Consider the following 21,023-nt stretch of genomic DNA (forward strand, 5'->3'; position numbering starts at 1 on the left):
TTTGATATGTGCTGAGAGAAGGACAGTGTACCGTCTAGCCATACTCCCAAGTACTTGCATGAGGTGACTGCCTCAAGCTCTAAACCCTCAGAAGTAGTAATCACACCTGTGGGGAGAGGGGCATTCTTCTTAAATAAACTTACTTAAGTATATTTTAAACCAAATACTTTTAGACTTTTACTCAATTAGTATTTTACTGGGTGACTTTCACTTTAACTTGAGTCATTTTCTATTAAGGTATCTTGACTTTTACTCAAGTATGACAATTGGGTACTTTTTCCACCCCTGCCAACTTGAACATACATGTCGACTGCATGAACACTATAAAAATCATGGGTTCAAAGGTCATGATGTTTTGAATTCATTCTATTGCAAGTTTCTGCAGTTGCTCTTCACAAACTTCATCCTGCAGCCATCACCTACATTGTTGGAGGCTCTATCATTAGGGTGTTTTTGTTTTACCCACGCAAACATAACCAAAGACGTGACTGAAACAGGAACCAACTTTGCCTCAATTCATGTATATAGTGGATATGTACAAATGAATATGATATTTGAGGCCTTATCTCTCACAAATTGATTGTACAATATACACACTTATATTTTCAGTTTGTGAGTATGTGATATGGGTGTTGGAGACATGTTTATTTAAACATTATAAAGAACAACTTTTATAAACAATGGCAACACTGCCATGTTGCGCTGAGCCTTGCTGTTGGAAAACATCAGTGTCCGACTTTCAGCTGTCACAGATGCACCTCCCCCAACTGCACTCCTTGACTCTCATCTACAGTCGGTTTCTTTTGCCTTACCGCTCAAACGAGCCCACTCGTTTCCATTTAGCCCAGTGGGTGGTTCTATATGTCATGGTGGGATAGATTTCAGCAAGCAAATGAGTGCATGAATGGGTTGGACTGCAACCTTGACTCAGGGGTAGACGTAACATAGTAAACCTACATCCGGCAGTATGATTAGTATGATATTTTATGTTTCGTATGGTATGTATTCATTTGTGGCTGTCTGTCTTCCATTTCATATGATATGTTACAAATTACAATTTGTATATGTTACCAATTGCAATTCGTACAATATGTTGCAAATTTGCAAAACTTATGATCTGTTACAAATTAAATTTGTTGTGGCTAACATCAGGTAGGTGGCTAATGCTAATGTTAGTTTGGGGGTAATCTTTAGCTAGGATAGGGGTTAAGGTTAGGAGTTAGGTTAAAGGGTTAAGGTTAGGGGGAGGGTTAGCAAACATGCTAAGTAGTTGCAAAGTACCTAAAAAGTAGTAAGTAGTGGAAAAGTTGCTAATTAGCTAAAGTTGTCCGTGATGAGATTCGAATACAACCTTTGGGTTGCTAGATGTTTGCGGTATACGCCCATCCATCCACCCTGACCAAAAACCCTACTTTTGTTTTTGCCTTAATTAACCTTCTCTCTATTGTAACCATACTATGTTACGTTTAGTCAGTGGTGGGAAAAGTACTAAATTGTCATATTTGAGTAAAAGTAAAGATACCTTAATAGAAAATAAAAGTAAAATTCACCCAGTAAACTACTACTTGAGTAAAAGTGTAAAAGTATTTGGTTTTAAATATACTTAATTAAGTATCAAAAGTAAATGGAATTGCAAAAATGTACTTAAATATCAAAAGTAAAAGTATTAACATATTCAAATTCCTTATATTAAGTCAACCAGACAGCACAATTGATTTGTATTTTTTATTGACAGATAGCCAGGGGTACACTCCAACACTCAGACATCATTTACAAATGAAGCATTTATGTTCAGTGAGTCCATCAGATCAGAGGCAATTGGGATGTCCAGGGATGTTCTCTTGATAATTGTGTGAATTGGACAATTTTCCTGTCAAAATGGGTACTTTTGGGTGTCAGGGAAAATGTATGGAGTAAAAAGTACATTATTTTCTTTAGGAATGTAGTGAAGTAAAAGGAAAAGTTGTCAAAAATATAAATAGTAAAGTAAATGACAGATACACCCCAAAACAACTTAAGTAGTACTCTAAAGTATTTTTACTTAAGTACTTTTACACCACTGCCTTTAGTTTATGAGACCAGGCTGGTAAATATGCCTCCAGGATAATATGGTACAATTAACCTCATGTATAGGCCCCTGAACAAATAAATAAAACCAAGGAAATGCAAAATCCATCAGATTAACAGCAACGCAAACAATTCATTTTAGTGATTGACAATATACAGGTATTATTAAATGTTGACTAACTAATCAGAGCGAAATTAGATTAAATCTAGTCACGATCACTTTCAGATATTTTATTCGGGTGAATTTAGTGGATTGAATTGATAGCTGCATTGACGTTATTGGCTCAGAGCGAAATTAGATTAAATCTAGTCACGATCACTTTCAGATATTTTATTCGGGTGAATTTAGTGGATTGACTTGATAGCTGCATTGACGTTATTGGCTCAGAGCGAAATTAGATTAAATCTAGTCACGATCACTTTCAGATATTTTATTCGGGTGAATTTAGAGGATTGACTTGATAGCTGCATTGACGTTGTTGGCTGAATAGCAAGCAAAACTTCATGATACATACACATCGTTCACTTTTGAGAAAACTGGTCCAGCCACTTGGTAGCTAGCTATTGTTAGTTCAAACGAAGCAAAATGATGTAGTAATATGAACGTGCAATTGTAAACTATAAAGTATAAACCCTAAATTAATTAATTAATGAGGTCCCAGGCAGAAAGTTATTGGTTGAACGCGAACAAGCATCACAGTCCTTACACCCACGCCCAACTTGACTTTTAGCCGTATAGCACCGCCCACCGGGTGAAATGGAGGGAAAAGAGTGTGTCCCTTTCTTGTGAGTAGTCTGGTATCCTAGATAAATGTATCAATGTTTTACTTTTATTTAATAATCAGGGTTTGGAGCAGAACAAAGTGTACATAATGACTCTATTATATATAGTAAATATGTCATGCATAAATGAAAGTGGGCTAAAGAAAAGAAAATATTCTTACTTTTAAAATTGAACTTTATTTTAAAATGCTTTATAAAACAAAAGGTAAATCAAAGCAAACCCCAAATGCCTGTGAATCCTTGTCTTTTTGTTTAAATGTGTATACCCCTATGTATAAAGTTAGTATTTTTTGTGACAAAAAATATATACTAAACCATTCAAGCCATTTAAAGTCATGTGCCATGCCATCAGATACTTTGATGATATACAGTGAATAAAAAATACATAGTGCTTAGATTACACTATTACTGTATATTATGTATGTACAGCAAATTGACTTAAATAGATCTAGTCTAGACCTACCATCTGACATGTGTTTTTATTTGTATTTATTTTACCAGGTAAGTTGACTGAGAATACATTCTCGTTTACAGCAATGACCTGGGGAATAGTTACACTGGAGAGGAGGGGGGATGAATGAGCCAATTATAAGCAGTTGTGTTGGTCATTGGCACAGTTTATGAAATCAGAGAAGAGCCAGCAAACAATATATTAAATGAATAGACTGGAGAGGGTCTCTCTGGAAAACATGGAATGTGCCAACATGTAATTATTTACTAAAACCTGCAATCTCTCCTATGTCATCTGGAAAGGCCATATGTTTTTTAATGGTCCTTCCAAAAACCCTCTCAGACAGCCTACTGTATTTGATTATCATTTGTTTTCCCTAGCTGGCGTCTAGATGGGACTACACCATCTGTGGATTATAATGTATTCCCAGTAGGCCTACAATATTATCCAATAGTGATCAACATGGTGTGTTACCACATGGGTCATCTTTGTACCAACTCAAATGAACAATAAGCAAAGGTACATTTAGGTCTTTCAATATAATACACAGATTTAATTCCACTATTGCCTTTCAGTCTGTAATATGATCAAGATTAACACAACCAACAACTGTATTTCCAGGGCTGCTCTTTGACCTAGGATCTGTCCTTATTCTTATTCTCCAAGGTACAAGCTTATTCTCCAAGGTACAAGATTAGATACAAAATGCAATTACTTTTTCATACCCACATGAGAATATGCAAAAACTAAAATTGCTCAAGGGTTGTCCTGTGGTGCATTTCTTGCTTCAATAACAGCCTCTGAGCAGCAGGTAGGCATTTATTGTCATGAATCTTGTCCTGGAGGCAGCTCTACAGAGTGGTCACTAGCTGGCACAGCCACAAAGTCATAACATTAGATTTGAACCCTAACCTTAACCACACGGCTATCTTTACCTTAAATTAGGACCAAAAAGCTCATTTTTGTTTTCATGAATTTTTATAATATAGACCATTTTGACTTTGCAGCTTCCAATCTAGCGGAAATCTCTCAGTTCTGCCTTCAGGGCAAAATTCATAACAATAAAGGTCATGTCTTTGAGTGGGACCAGTGCTGAAACTGCAGTTATAGACCTTTCTTATTCCTATAATGGTCAACTGAAGCTAGAGGTCAGTGTAGTACTGACTAGGGATCTCTCCAACCTGCTTGAGTCTTGCCTTTGACTTTGTTTTGTTTGATGTCATCAAGGTATTCTACATGCACTAGCTATGGGACCTACTGGCTCCTGGGTGAAGTTTCCACTATTTGCAGATCTAGGATCAGCATCCCCTCTCCAAATCCTAACCTTAAACATTAGTGGGAAAAATGCAAAACTGGCCCAAGATCAGCATTTACTTTTAAGTTCACCCTACACTAGACCAGCTGCTGCTCACAAACAGCTGTGTCAGACATCAAAACCCCAAAACCCCCGGGGCGGCAGGGTAGCCTAGTGGTTAGAGCGTTGGACTAGTAACCGGAAGGTTGCGAGTTCAAACCCCCGAGCTGACAAGGTACAAATCTGTCGTTCTGCCCCTGAACAGGCAGTTAACCCACTGTTCCCAGGCCGTCATTGAAAATAAGAATTTGTTCTTAACTGACTTGCCTGGTTAAATAAAGGTAAAAAAAAAAAAAAAAAAAAAAAAAAAAAAAAAAAAAAAAAAAAAAAAAAATTGAAGCCTAATGGTTATTTGCTCATTAGGGCCAGCACAGGAAGATGTTGCCACTTGCAACCACCAGGTTTTCTGCCTGTTCTCCATCTGGGGGACATGTTTTGTTTGTCTTCACTTGAGCGACTGGAACACAACAGCTCAACAAATGTTACAGTAGATACAGTAATCTCGGTTAACCCAGAACTAAAATTTTGCGTAATAGGGTCAGATGCTCGATACGTTTACGTAGTCTGCCCATGAGAGATTATACGTACAGTAATGATATCAATAAAGTGGAATACCAAATGCAAAAAAAGCTGGTTTATTTGAAGCCAGTGTAGTAAATAAGTTAACACCATGGCATCATCCAGGCCCTGATCCCATTCATATTCCATCACAGAGGGTTGGCTGGCGGTTGGAAGTTTCCAGGTACAGTACCTGCCCTGATGGAGACACACGGTGTCGAGGGCTAGCTTACTCACTCGCTAACGTGGAGCTATTTCCCCCACCTTTACTGGTGGTTTAGAATATAAGGCCTCGGGAACTGTCAGGGGGCGCAACATTTCTGGGTCTGCCCAAGGGCATTTGGCAGACTGACACCCACAGCATATTAGCTCCAACCTCCTTAACTCACAGTCTCCGTTCACTGTCCGTCAGTCCAGCCCTGGATCGAAAACATGTCACTCAATCCCTGCCTGCATTCCCTACCTTGTTCTTATATTTGTATTATGATGTGCATTCATTATTCATGAGGCAGCTAAAGTTTTCATGCTCCTGTGCGTCATACAGGATGTCTCTGGGCATGCAGCATGGTTGCAGCTCATTGCCACTGTTGTGTAAAGCTTCACCTCTGTTATTCCCACTAGATCCGGAGCATTGATAATAAATACTTACAAATAGGTTGCCTTACCAGTGAGTCAGTCAAACATTTACATTAACATCTGTATTAGTGTACATAAGGAAACGATATACATATGGTGCTGACTGATACTGGAGATAGATTGCAGCATTAGTATGGTAGGGATATGGCTTGTGGTTCAGAAAGCAGTCAGTCAGTGAATTTACATTCAATGAAGGCCATTAGGAAGACAGATGTCAACATGTCTCTGGTTTTATTTCTTTAATGAATATGTACCCAGACAGTGTGTGGTGCAGATGTTGACTGTACTGTAAGATTTGGAGAGTAGATGAACGTTAAATCGATGGTTTAACTAAGGCTAATGCTAACCCTGTAAATGAGAGCTTCGGTTCAACAGAGATCGGCCATTTCTGTGTCAAATGTAATTATTTAAAAGCCAGGCCTTGCGCTCAGCTAACCTTTATAAAAATAGACAGACCATCCAATTAGCATCACGAGCCAAGCTTGCTGGCGAATCAGACGGGCGTGTTTACTGGTAAAGCATCAGACACTGTTATAAGACACTGACGATTCGTCTCAAAATCTCACTCCAGTACCTTCAGTGAAAATCAAGTTTATGAGTGTAATGACAAAGAATGCTCTCTGTTGGATTTGCATCTGTCAAGGATCCCTCCGGAACTATCATTACGCACACCTGGTCCCTATTCCCATTGATTAGTAATTGTATAAATGTGCCCTTTGTTTACCATTGTCCTGTCGATTATTGTTCCAAAGTCCGTTGGTCGTGTGAGTACCTGTGCTATGTTGTTTTGGCTTTCATGCCACGTATATTGTGCAGATGATTACGAGTCTCGTCCTGTGTGATAATCTCAGCCTCCCATGGGCTAACAAGATGCTGTGAGGAAGAGTGAAAATGTGCTTGGGCTTTCCATCCCCCCCAGATTGTGGATATTATGGCTTGCCATGGTGTTGGGTTACAGTATGCTAGTGTAGCATAGCATTGACTACATTATCACCTTCACGGTACATCTAAAATTGATGGAGCCGCAAATAAATACATTTGATCTGTATGCTATGCAAGTTTCATTGGCCAAAGTCTAGTACATTCATATTTTCCATGCACTGAATCATTTAATGTGCAAATAAGCAACATTCAGAACTGCTTGCATTTCCACATCTGAAGGAAGCTAAGCCCTTTTCTGAAATGACCCCTTTGCTGTATAAGGAGAATCTGGATTTGAAGACCTTTCTTAGCAAAAACTGCAGGCACATGCATCCGGTCAACTTTCAATTACTTGATATTCCAGCGTTAAAAGGCTGTTTCCCTTCAAGCCACCAGCCGCTCCTCTCACAGCTAGTGTCAGCATTAAGGTGATCATCATGGCACATGTGACACAAGCTCAAAAACTATCCCTAAAGGACATTATTAGAGACAGACCAGAGAGGATGTCTCACATCAGTGAAACCAGCTGAGGATTCACTGTCACCCACACTTAATACCACCCTCAATACTTTCCCCTGTAGCCTACATGCAATTCATACTCTCCGTTTTGATTCAGATGTGTTAGTCCCATTTGTATTTGGTCAAACACTGTTGGATTACTGCTGATTAGCATTGCACTTTTAATACATCAGACTTAATGGCCATTTTCTGTCTCATCCTTTCTGGGATGTGTAAGATGATATATACCCAGAATTAAAGCCTGGGAGCAGAATTAACTTTTTATGTATTATGTTCATCTTCTCACTCCTGTTGTTTCTTTTGGCTGCCTGGCCCTTGCGCTATCTCTCTCGCTCTCTCTCGCTCTCTCTCACTCGCTCCTTTTTTAATTGCAGCTTTCTCTATTCCTTTCACTCCCGCTTGGCTTCCCTCTGGGAATTTAAAGGGGCCATTGTGTGCCATAAGATAAGTCAGGAGCTTCTCAAGAGACTTGCACCGTGGGACTACCGGACCCTTTTCCCACTCGGCTCTCTATAGCCTTATCACTCAAAGACTCAAACAGCTCACCAGAATACAAATTCACAGGGACTGACAGGGAGAAAAGGGACAGGGTGGAAAAGAGTAATTCAATGTGCAAATCTGAATGTCATATTATGATATTTATAGGAAGTGATTTATTGGAGTTTACTACAGTGTTATTTGTGAAAATTATACACATTTATATGCATTGTGTATTCACCACTTTATTTATACAGTGCATTCGGAAAGTATTCAGACCCCTTGACATTTTCCAAATTACAGCCTTATTCTAAAATTGATCAAATATATTTTTGTTCCTCATCAATCTTGCTAGTTGCTAGTACGTTGTGAATAATAAGTTTCATTCCATAATGACAAAGCAAAGTTTTTTGACCATTTTGCAAATGTATTAAAAACAGAAACACCTTATTTACATAAGTATTCAGACCCCCCCCCCCCCCCTCAAGTGCATCCTGTTTCCATAGATCATTCTTGCTTGGAGTCCACCTGTGGTAAATTTAAATTGATTGGACATGATTTGGAAAGGCACACACCTGTCTATATAAGGTCAGTTGACAGTGCATGTCAGAGCAAAAACCAAGCCATGAAGACAAAGGAATTGTCCGTAGAGCACCGATACAAGATTGTGTCGAGGCACAGATCTGTGGAAGGGTACCAAAACATTTCTGCAGCACTGAAGGTCCCCAAGAACACAGTGGCCTCCATCTTTCTTAAATTGAAGAAGTTTGAAACCACGAAGACTCTTCCTATAGCTGGCCACCCGGCCAAACTGAACAATCGAGGAGGAAGGGCCTTGGTCAGGGAGGTGACCAAGAACCCGATGGTCATTCTGACAGAGCTCCAGAGTTCCTCTGTGGAGATGGGAGAACCTTCCAGAAGAACAACCATCTCTGCAGCACTCCATCAATCAGGCCTTTATGGTAGAGTGGCCAGACGGAAGCCATTCCTCAGTAAAAGGCACATGACAGCCCACTTGGAGTTTGCCAAAAGGCAGGTAAAGACTCTCAGACCATGAGAAACAAGATTCTCTGGTCTGATGAAACCAAGATTGAACTCTTTGACCTGAATGCCAAGCGTCACATCTGGAGGAAACCTTGCGCCATCCCTATGGTGAATCATGGTGGTGGCAGCATCATGCTGTGGGGATGTTTTTAAGTGGCAGGGACTGGGAGACGAGGGAAAGATGAACGGAGCAAAGTACAGAGAGATCCTTGATGAAAACCTGCTCCAGTGCGCTCAGGACCTCAAACTGGGTGAAGGTTCACCTTCCAACAGGACAATGACCTTAAGCACACAGCCAAGACAATACAGGCGTGGCTTCGGGACAAGTCTCTGAATGTACTTGAGTGGCTCAGCCAGAGCCTGGACTTGAACCTGATCTAACATCTCTGGAGAGACCTGAAAATAGCAGTGCAGCAACACCCATTAAACCTTACAGAGCTTGAGAGGATCTGCAGACAAGAATGGGAGAAACTACCCAAATACAGGTGTTCCAAGCTTGTAGCGTCATACCCAAGAAGACTCAAGGCTGTAATCACTGCCAAAGGTGCTTCAACAAAGTACTGAGTACAGGGTCTGAATACTTATGCAGATGTGATAGACATTTTGTTTTTGCAAAAACGTCTAAAAAACAGTTTTTGCTTTGTCGTTATGGAGTAGCGTGTCAATATTGTTGATGAACCCCCCCCCCCCCCCCCCCCCCAAAATGTAATCAATTTTAGAATAAGGCTGTAACGTAACAAAATGTGGAAAAAATAAAGGGGTCTGAATACTTTTCCGAATGCACTGTATCTGAAAAAGGCTCAATTGTTTTGGTAAACACACTGTGGCCTTCCATTTCAGCTGTCACGTATACTCCCTCTCCTGCCTCTAGGTCATCAGGCTGCTGATTATCCCGCACACCTGTCACCATCGTCTCGCGCACCAGAGCCTCATGACACTCACCTGGGCTCGATCACCTCCTTGATTTCCTTCCCTGTATCTGTCACTCCCCTTGGTTCTTTCCTCAGGTGTTATTGATGCTGTTTTCATGTCGGTGCATTGTTTGTGTTTCGTGTTCATTGTTTCTTTTATTTATTAAAACACTCAGTCCCTGAACTTTCTTCCCGACTCTCAGCGCACTCGTTACATCAGCTCTGTAAATAACTGGCAGAGGCCAACATGGGGCTTAATCTACTGACAGAGAAATGGCTCTCAGCTGGGAAGTGTCTCCTGATTTCACAGAGCACACATCTGAGGGAAATATTGATGATGGAGGTTCACAGGTATCCTGATTCCTTCCTAACTCTGCCTCCACTCTGAGATCTCCACATGATTCTGCCTAACAGAGAAGCCTAACAGGGGTGATATATTCAGAGACACTCACACTGACACAACCACAGCAACATACCTGCACACTGACACACATAGGCACTTAAAACACTACAGATCAACTCACACACACACCGACATAGATGGATACACAAAAGGAGCACACACACCAAGATTCTACTACACAGGAGAGAGGAAGGGTTTTCTCCAAATGTTTTGTAAATTAACCGTGGATGTGAAAATCTACGTCTTAGTGTATGTCTCAATATGAGTGACAGCATTGCTGGCAGTCATCTATCAAGACTGACCGTATGTGGCTTTGGGTAGGGCGGGAACAGAGGCTTACTGCAAAGCCTGCCTTATCCCCAGCATTACGGTCTCTAAGAAAGGATTTACTCTTTAATTCTTGATTAGATAGAATTTCTCCACAGAGCAAACTCAGTGATACACAGAGTAGCGATAACCTGACCAGAGAGAAGTATGTTGATAAATAGTCACACCATTAGTCTGACCCTTGCAGGCCGGCACTAACACAATGTTATATCTTAATATTAGAAGTCATGGATTATCAATTTGGAATGAATCATGCTCCACAAGAGGAGGTGAGTCAGGAGAGGAATTAGAGGTGTAGATACAGTGTCCCCCCCCACTGAGCCACACTACCTACAACAACAACAAGCATCTGGCTGTTGCTTCTCGTGCCCTAGACGTGCACAGACAGCTGAAGGAGGCTCATTTATTTAGTTCCTTCACTCATCTATTTCCCTCCCCCCTCTGCCTGTGTGGCTGACTGGGCTCACACTGGCTCCTCTCTCTCAGTGAGTGAGGGTGTGTGTGTGAGAGTGCGTTTGTCTCAGGCTAAGGTGGAGTGTACGCTGTGCAAGCTGTGGAGTGGTTCTCTACTCTTCCTTTCCCAGTAGAATATTGGATGAGAACAGTGGAAGTCTCTTCTTTCTTTCTCCTACCTCTGACTATAGACCGTCACCTGTGCTGCATCCATGACTTTACATGCTTGGCTGGTGTATGGGCTTGGATTTACTATGATATCTTATTTTTTCATCACGCAGGGTGAGTATGGGCATACTGAGTTCAGGTGTGTGTGTGTGCGTTCGTGCGTGCGTGCGTAAAATAATGAATGTACAGTGCTAGCTGTGCCACTAGAGAACCTGGTTCGAGTCTAGGCTCTTTTGCAGCCGGCCACGACTGGGAGACCCATGGTGCGGCGCCCAATTGGCCCAGTGTTGTCCGGGTTAGAGGAGGGTTTGGCCGGCAGGGATGTCCTTGTCCCATCACGCACTAGCGACTCCTGTGGCGGGCCGGGCGCAGTGCACGCTGACACGGTCGCCAGGTGTAAGGTGTCCTCCGACCCATTGGTGCGGCCGGCTTCTGGGTTAAGTGGGAATTGTGTCAAGAAGCAGTACGGCTTGGTTGGGTCGTGTTTCGGAGGATGCACGGCTCTCGACCTTCGCCTCTCCCGAGTCCGTACAGGAGTTGCAGCGATGGGACAACACTGTAACTACCAATTGGATATCATGAAATTGGGGAGAAAAGGGGAGAAGAAAAAAAGAATTACATTTTTTTAATGAATGGACACCAAATTGTGTGCAATAATATTGCTTTTATGATGCAAACAATTGTCATGAGGGGGAATATCCATAAACCTTCCAATGGAACTATAACAAAGGGGGTCAAACTACATTTCCTTAAAGAGATAATAAGGATTGACATGACTTGTTTTGACTTTAACCTGCTGAATGTCTTTTTCTTGCTAGGGGCAAAAACATGTCAAATAGGTTCCCTGATGTTCAGCCATAGATGTTTTATTTTCGTATTCCTCTCACTGTCATAATGACTTATGTATCAAAGCTCATTTGATCTGTTTATGGATGAAACTGAGGGTCCAGTAAGCTCTTGGTCAGATTACTGGATAAGTATTTATATCAATAGATACACTGCCCACTCAGCTCGATGATGTGGTCAACATGCTAAGATTATTAAGGCAGATTTTTCTACATTCACACGCAATCTGCAGTATTTCAGGAACATTGTGACACACATCAACTAATCTATCATATTCACGTTTATTCACATCAGCATATATTAAGGACATGCCATATCTGATACCCCTGCAGTAACTGTTTTAACAATATACATTGAGTGGTGTGTTTACACACAAAGAGAATGGATCTGAACAGAAAGAGTATAAGGGTATCAAAGTACTAAAAGATGCAAAGGAAGCTCATTTGATGTGATGATTTCTAGTCAATTGACAGCATGGTTTTGTATACTGTGTAGATAAAACAATATACTGGACATATTTGACAGTAAAAATGTATGTGTGCATTAGTGATGACAAGTGTTCTTACTCCATCAGCGTTCTGAACTGGATATGGATCCTCTAAAATATGATCAAAATCACCAATGGATATTCCATTCATAGCAATGAATCTGCAGTTAACGCTGGTGCTGTATATTCTGTCTGTCTTAATGAATGTAATAGATGGCCACAGAGGGGAGCCTTTTCAATGTCTAATGAGTACAAGATAAAACAACCTTGGTTCTGCAAGTCAAATTGGCAGCCAACAGCCATTGAGTACACTACTGCTATTCATCCTCATCCGCATCACATATACCCTGTGGATAGACTGCACAGTGTCATTTATATGAGCTCTTTCTCTGCACCAGTGGTGGATTTAGGTATGGGTGACATGGGCTGCCGCCCAGGGAGGCATCTTGCCAGGGGCGGCACAGGGCACCCGCACAAAAAAATTGGAATGGTGACATTTGCATCGGTTTTCTATCGCTTATTTGCACGATACATCAATGATATCATGTCACCGTGTGGGACTGTGGGTCAATTAACCTTGTCGGAGTGGGCGCCCTGATTCTAGTTTGTGAGCTAGGCAGGCTACTGCCTGAGAAGGTCTCCCACTCAGAAGTACGAGATGGAGAGGCGGGGCGGGTCTAGGTTGACCTCAGGTCTCCCCACTGGAAGCCAGAGGCAGGGGGAGCGGGTGAATCTAATAGCGCACCCCTAACTTTGTAATAATGCAATTAGTAAAATCAGTCACACTACGAAATGCTACCAAATAAACCACAATTCATTCATAATACTGTGAATATATAGTTTCACAGACATATTGTTGCATTTTTTTCTGGTTTGTGCGAAATCAATAAGAATTATATAAACCAGTCTGCACACCACCAAGGTGAATTGGTTTAGTCTTGACTCTTGGTTGACAGTGTTGGGGGATGGGTAATGTAATGATGCTCAAGTGCCAAATCAACACAAAATGGATAAGAAAAGGTCTAAGCCATCAGGTGCCCAGTTTAGGAAAACGAGGACAGAAGAAGAAGAGAAACGCACAAAAGATAAAGGTATGCAGCTATGTCATCTCTTTATGAGTATAATATTATGCATGTCATGAAATAGGCTAGTATAACACTTATGTTTGTTAGCCTATGTTGCTTGCTATGCTATTACACATAATTGAATATTTTCGCCCTTTCTTTTCAACTAGCTTCCATAACATTGGATATAATTTCACACAGTTTCATCATGATAATGTGTGTAGCCTGCAGCAAAACGATTACAACCTAACTAGCACATTATTGATTTGGTTAACTTTCATTGAGGTGACATCATAACGGTTTTCTGTGATTGTATTGGCTAGGTCCTGAGCTCAATAAGGGGAATGTCCAATGCTGTAGGCTAACTTAAAAGACGTCTATATTATGCTGATATTTTCTATCTTTTGTGATATATTGAGTCTTTTGGAGTGTCTTAGAATTAGAATGAACCTAGAATTAGAACCTAGAATTAGAACCTAGAATTAGAACCAAGAATTAACCAAGGAGGTTGTATGGGTCATTTGGTTCCTATTCTGAAAGTTTGATCAATTGTGCATAATGCCATGTATATTTAATTGTGCAACAAATGTATTTAGGGTGTCAGACTCATATACTGTATTTCAATGCAAATTCAGGGGCACTTCTGAAATATTTTGGAGCACCCTCTGGCACTGGCCAGGATGAGGATCCATCTACCTCCTCAGCCACACAGGCCTCTTCAGAAATTACCTCAGAGCCTCAGGATGAGGAACCATCCACCTCCTCAGCCACACAGGTGTCTTCACAAATGTTGTCTGAGCCTGAGGATGAAGACCCATTTGCTTCCACTTCTCCCCAGCAGGATTCTTCAGGTGTGTTTGTGCGCATGGGCAAGTGTGTGTGTGGGTACACACACATGTGTTTATGTGTGCATCCCTGCATAACATAACAAAATACATAATTTTAATTTTGCAGAGTTTTAGGTTTCCATATTGTAGGCAACAATGATGATTTTATTATTACTGGGTATGTATGTGGGATGTTCCACCACTATAAATGCTGTGAATAACATGTGTAAACTAATGCTAATGTGTTCTCCATTAGAAATGCCTTTAGCAGCATCCCCATCAGACCCTGCTGCTGAGGATGAACCACCGTCTACAGACCCTGCTGCCGAGGATGAACCACTGTCTACAGACCCTGCTGCCGAGGATGAACCACCGTCTACAGACCCTGCTGCTGAGGATGAACCACTGTCTACAGACCCTGCTGCCGAGGATGAACCACTGTCTACAGACCCTGCTGCTGAGGATGAACCACCGTCTACAGACCCTGCTGCCGAGGATGAACCACTGTCTACATACCCTGCTGCTGAGGATGAACCACTGTCTACAGACCCTGCTGCCGAGGATGAACCACTGTCTACAGACCCTGCTGCTGAGGATGAACCACCGTCTACAGACCCTGCTGCCGAGGATGAACCACTGTCTACAGACCCTGCTGCTGAGGATGAACCACTGTCTACAGACCCTGCTGCTGAGGATGAACCACTGTCTACAGACCCTGCTGCTGAGGATGAACCACTGTCTACATACCCTGCTGCTGAGGATGAACCACTGTCTACAGACCCTGCTGCTGAGGATGAACCACTGTCTACAGACCCTGCTGCTGAGGATGAACCACTGTCTACAGACCCTGCTGCTGAGGATGAACCACTGTCTACATACCCTGCTGCTGAGGATGAACCACTGTCTACAGACCCTGCTGCTGAGGATGAACCACTGTCTACAGACCCTGCTGCCGAGGATGAACCACTGTCTACAGACCCTGCTGCTGAGGATGAACCACTGTCTACAGACCCTGCTGCTGAGGTTGAACCACTGTCAACAGACCCTGCTGCTGAGGATGAACCACTGTCTACAGACCCTGCTGCTGAGGATGAACCACTGTCTACAGACCCTGCTGCTGAGGATGAACCACTGTCTACAGACCCTGCTGCTGAGGATGAACCACTGTCTACAGACCCTGCTGCTGAGGATGAACCACTGTCTACAGACCCTGCTGCTGAGGATGAACCACTGTCTACAGACCCTGCTGCTGAGGTTGAACCACTGTCAACAGACCCTGCTGCTGAGGTTGAACCACTGTCAACAGACCAAATTGTATGGGGTTTTCGGAGGCAGAGGAGTCCACGGGCCAACATTTGGCATCCCTGATTCTCAAAAGATTATAGGAGCTAACAATTCCTTTTGAGGACTGCAGAGGACAGTCTTATGATAATGGGGCCAACATAAGAGGCAAAAACAAAGGTGTCCAAGCCAGACTCCTGGAAATGAATCCAAGAGCTCTATTTGTGCCATGTGGGGCTCACACATTGAACCTGGTCGTGGCTGATGCTGCTAAAAGTTCTGTCGATGCCACAGGTTACTTTGGCATCTTACACAAACTGTACACCTTGTTCTCAGCCTCCACACAGCGATGGGCCATCCTGAAAAAACATGTGGACATCACTTGAAGATGTGGACTGAGACAAGGTGGGAGAGTAAAGTTAAGAGTGTCAGGCAGCAGCGGTGAGAGAGGCACTGATTGAGGTGAGGGGTCAAACCAAAGACCCTGTGATAAAGATTGAGGCCCAGTCCTTGTCAGAGGAGGTGGGATCATACCTCTTCAGCATCTGTACGGTGGTGTGGTACGACATCTTGAGCCAGATCCAACATGTGAGCAAGCTGATGCAGTCTCCCAGTATGCATGTGGATGTTGCAGTCAGTCTTCTCAGAAAGACAGAGAGAGGTCTCAGCAACTACAGGGCAACAGGCTTGATGACTGCCCAAACATCAGCCAAGGATATTTGCGAGAGTATGAATGTAGAGGCCGTTCGACAACAAAAAAGGCTGTAGTCCACAAGGCGGCTCTTTTCATACGAATCATTTGATGTGCCTTTGAGTGATGCCCTAAAGAAGCTGGAGATTACATTTCCGAATGTCGTTGTTGATGCTGCAACTTCAGCCCTTCAGGAAAGATTTTCAATATTGGAAAATGTGGGAGAGAAGCTTGGAGTGCTGTCAACCAAAGTCTCTCAAATGAGGAGCTGACAGAACAATGTGAGGCCCTCAGTATGACACTACACTATAAAGAACACTCAGAGTTGGATGGCAGAGAGCTTGCACAGGAACTGAATATCTTGCCTGACTTGCCATCGAAGACCATGACCCTGCTTGAGCTGCTGATATTAATACATGAAAGGGAGCTCTCAGAAATGTATCCACATTTGTGGACTGCCCTCAGAATGTGTCTTACTCTTCAAGCAGAGAGGAGCTTTTCAAAGCTGAAGCTCATCAAATTATACCTGAGGTCCACCACGTCACAGGAACGCCTTAGTGGCCTTGCTGTCATCAGTATTAATCATGCTGGGAAGATTTCTTATGATGATGTAATTGATGACTTTGCACCGAGTGTGTGTGTGTGTGTGGGGGGAGGGGGTGTACAAGCTTGAACCGCCACTGCTCTGCACTAGTGTAATATTACCTGTTCCCTGAAGGCTGGCATGTGTTTTCTTTCCCTCCGAGGCATTACATTGATTTCAGTAGATTTCTAAAGTGATTTTTGTAAGAGCATTTGGCGGGGATTAGTTTGCCTCTGAAAGCTGCATGAGAGCTTTTGGTTGGCTATTTAACAGAGAGGCAGGTCAGCATTACCTTACTGACCCAGCTCTGAGCAGCACTAGATGAGGGGATGTTGATAAAGAGAGGGAATTGCTGTCAGGCAAAGCTGATCTCCCAACTTGTGCACAAGATTTTGTAGGTCAGCTACAGGTGTACGAGGGTCCAGTCCAGTCTCATTACCAATCCCCTTAGGCCTAATGGATATACACCACTAAGCTGCACGATACTTACTTGAAAGTAAGTCAGACCATTTAGGAGTTGAGACTGGGTGATGAACTCATGAACTCAATAGGCTATAGTAATTGGTAAGCATGATCCATGGATGGGTCTTTTGTAAGTTTTTAATCCGTTTGTGATTCTCTGTTTAATTGAACTGTTTCTGTTATGGACCTCAATTGCACAACCTGATAATCATTCATGTAGTTTTGCTTACTTTCATAGCTGACTCATATAATCCAGCCTGGTCTCATAGACTAGACGTAACATAGTAAACGTAAATCCCGGGTACTCAAATTAGTATCATGTGTTTGGTATGGTTACATAAAACAGATGATAACTTAAGGCAAAAACAAAAGTAGGATGGGTGGTCAAAAAATGTGAATGTCTAGCAACCGAAGTTTGCGAGTTTGAATCTCATCACCGGACAACTTTAGCATTTTTTGCAACTTTTCAGCTACTTTGAAACTACTTAGCATGTTACCTAACCCTTCCCGTGAGCCTAATCCTAACGTTAACCCTTTCAGCTTACCCTGCCCTTAACCGTAACTTTAACCCTTTAACCTACCTCCTAAACTTAACCCTAACCCCTAACCTAGCTAACATTAGCCAGCTAGCTAAGGTTAGCCACCTAGCCAACTCGCTAGAATTTGTAACATATCATATGTTTTGCAAATTCGTAACATATTGTACGTTTAGCAAATTTGTAACATATAATACGAATTGTAATTCGTAACATATCATATGAAATGAGTGTTGGACATCCATAAAATAATACATACCATACAAAACGTAACATATAGAGTGTCATGAATTTACGTACAGAATAATACAAAATGCTCTGAGATCAGGTTGCATAATCAGAAACACCATATCAAAACAGTTCAGATGTGAACTGGGTGTAGTTTCTGATGGTCATGAGCATAGACATTATATGTAATTCTATGGTCATAGGTGTCTATTTTTACTACTCTGGGACCAGATGGAGACAGGGGTTTACCATGAGATCACAACCTTACAGAATAGACAGGCTCGAGATACAGCATACAGCGTTGTATATCCAAAACAGAAACTTATTAGGAAATTGAAAAAAATTACCTAAAGTCATGAATTGTTCAGAGCATATTAAGGGGAGTTACTGCTTTCAATAGATGTAAAATTATATGAAAATTGGCAAAAATGTATTTGCTAGGTTTTCATCAGACAACGACAGTAAGGGTGAGTCATGGTTGTACAATCTTGTGATGTGTCACTGTCAACTTGAGAAAGAGACATACTCCACTATGGCTGACAGACAAGACCATCCCAGCAAGAGATCAGAGAAATTTAGACATTGACTTTTGAGGAGCTCTTTCTTCCTTCAGAACTGATGACATAACAAAGCGTGAGGTTATTCTACAGGGTAAATGTCTAAATATATGCTAAATCCAAGTTACCACAAGACAGAGTTGATGGCACTCCATAGCCTCATTTGCCCCAGCAGTAAGCTATGGCTTCAGAGAAAGTCAAACGCTAGATGTAGGTGCTTTTATAGTCAAAGCAAATTAATTGTTTTGCAAGTAGGGAATATTGGAAAGCTTGAGAAAACATAATGCATAAAATAATACATGATAGCTTTTTTAAAGATGTCAGTCATGTTGCTCAGAGCTCCCCTGTAGTCCATGTTGCTGCAGTGCTATGGCTGTAACACCCCATAGGGTGCACACTAATAAGATGACATTTCTAGTGCTGCACACTAATAAGATGACATGTCTAGTGCTGCACACTAATAAGTTGACATGTCTAGTGCTGCACACTAATAAGTTGACATATCTAGTGCTGCACACTAATAAGTTGACATATCTAGTGCTGCACACTAATAAGATGACATATCCAGTGCTGCACACTAATAAGATGACATATCTAGTGCTGCACACTAATAAGATGACATATCCAGTGCTGCACACTAATAAGATGACATATCCAGTGCTGCACACTAATAAGATGACATGTCTAGTGCTGCACACTAATAAGTTGACATATCTAGTGCTGCACACTAATAAGTTGACATATCTAGTGCTGCACACTAATAAGATGACATATCCAGTGCTGCACACTAATAAGATGACATATCTAGTGCTGCACACTAATAAGATGACATATCCAGTGCTGCACACTAATAACATGATATATCCAGTGCTGCACACTAATAAGATGACATATCCAGTGCTGCACACTAATAAGATGACATGTCTAGTGCTGCACACTAATAAGTTGACATGTCTAGTGCTGCACACTAATAAGTTGACATATCTAGTGCTGCACACTAATAAGTTGACATGTCTAGTGCTGCACACAAATAAGTTGACATATCTAGTGCTGCACACTAATAAGTTGACATGTCTAGTGCTGCACACTAATAAGTTGACATATCTAGTGCTGCACACTAATAGGTTGACATATCTAGTGCTGCACACTAATAAGATGACATGTCTAGTGCTGCACACTAATAAGATGACATGTCTAGTGCTGCACACTAATAAGTTGACATATCTAGTGCTGCACACTAATAAGATGACATATCCAGTGCTGCACACTAATAAGATGACATGTCTAGTGCTGCACACTAATAAGATGACATGTCTAGTGCTGCACACTAATAAGATGACATGTCTAGTGCTGCACACTAATAAGACGACATATCTAGTGCTGCACACTAATAAGTTGACATATCTAGTGCTGCGCACTAATAGGTTGACATATCTAGTGCTGCACACTAATAAGATGACATATCCCCTCCCTCCTCGCTAGTCCATGGACTGCAGTGCTATGGTAACATCACATACTCGAGGGTGCACATTAACAAGTCGGCATGTCTACCGGTCCACACTAACAAGGTGATATACTGTGTCTCTCCTCTCTCTTCCTTAGTCCATGGACTGCAGTGCTATGGCTGTAACATCGTCCAGGGCCAGAGGTACATGGACATTGGCTGCTCCAACCCAGAGGTCATCACCTGCACCCACTCACACAAGGGCTTCAAACATCGCTTCTGCATCAAGACAGAGAGCAGTGAGTCTGTTTCTAATGTTCCTGAACTGATGACTGTCTCAACCAATGCCTGTCTTCATCTTCATCTTAGCTGGATGCTATAGATTTTCTCATTCACGGTCTTCCTTGTCTGTTAATGAATATGTCGATGTAAGAGTGTTTATTGACCCACATTGTCCAGTATATAGAGAATAAACAGGAGGAAATCCCCTAACCTCTCCTCTGCACTCTTTAGCCACACAATTGTATGTCAAAAGGGCAAGATCTTATCTTGATGTGAAGATTCCATGGCATCTTACTACATAACTAACAACAAGGGCTTTATTCCACCAAATTTGTAATTAACAGTCAATCATTCCTTTAGCTTACGTAAAACCAAAATACTGCCATAAAACTTAATGATTACCACATAAGGAGTTCTGCTGACATCCATGCATGTAAAATCCAGCTGTTCTGCTGTTGACAGCTGAAGGAGCCACTCATGTAAAGGGCTGATGTGGCACTGCTTTCCATTTGCTCAGGGAAATAATGGGGTCAGAGAAGACAAGAATGACAGGGCTGTGCTGAAATGGGAAGCAGGATCCCTTTAAACAGCGTCTTGGGGATAATCTATACCTATTCTTCATATTAATCCCATGGGTTCAGCTCCATACGGCTGTAGAGGCGG

Source organism: Oncorhynchus mykiss, chromosome 5 (genome assembly GCF_013265735.2).
Source record: "Oncorhynchus mykiss isolate Arlee chromosome 5, USDA_OmykA_1.1, whole genome shotgun sequence".
Lineage (NCBI taxonomy): Eukaryota > Metazoa > Chordata > Actinopteri > Salmoniformes > Salmonidae > Oncorhynchus > Oncorhynchus mykiss.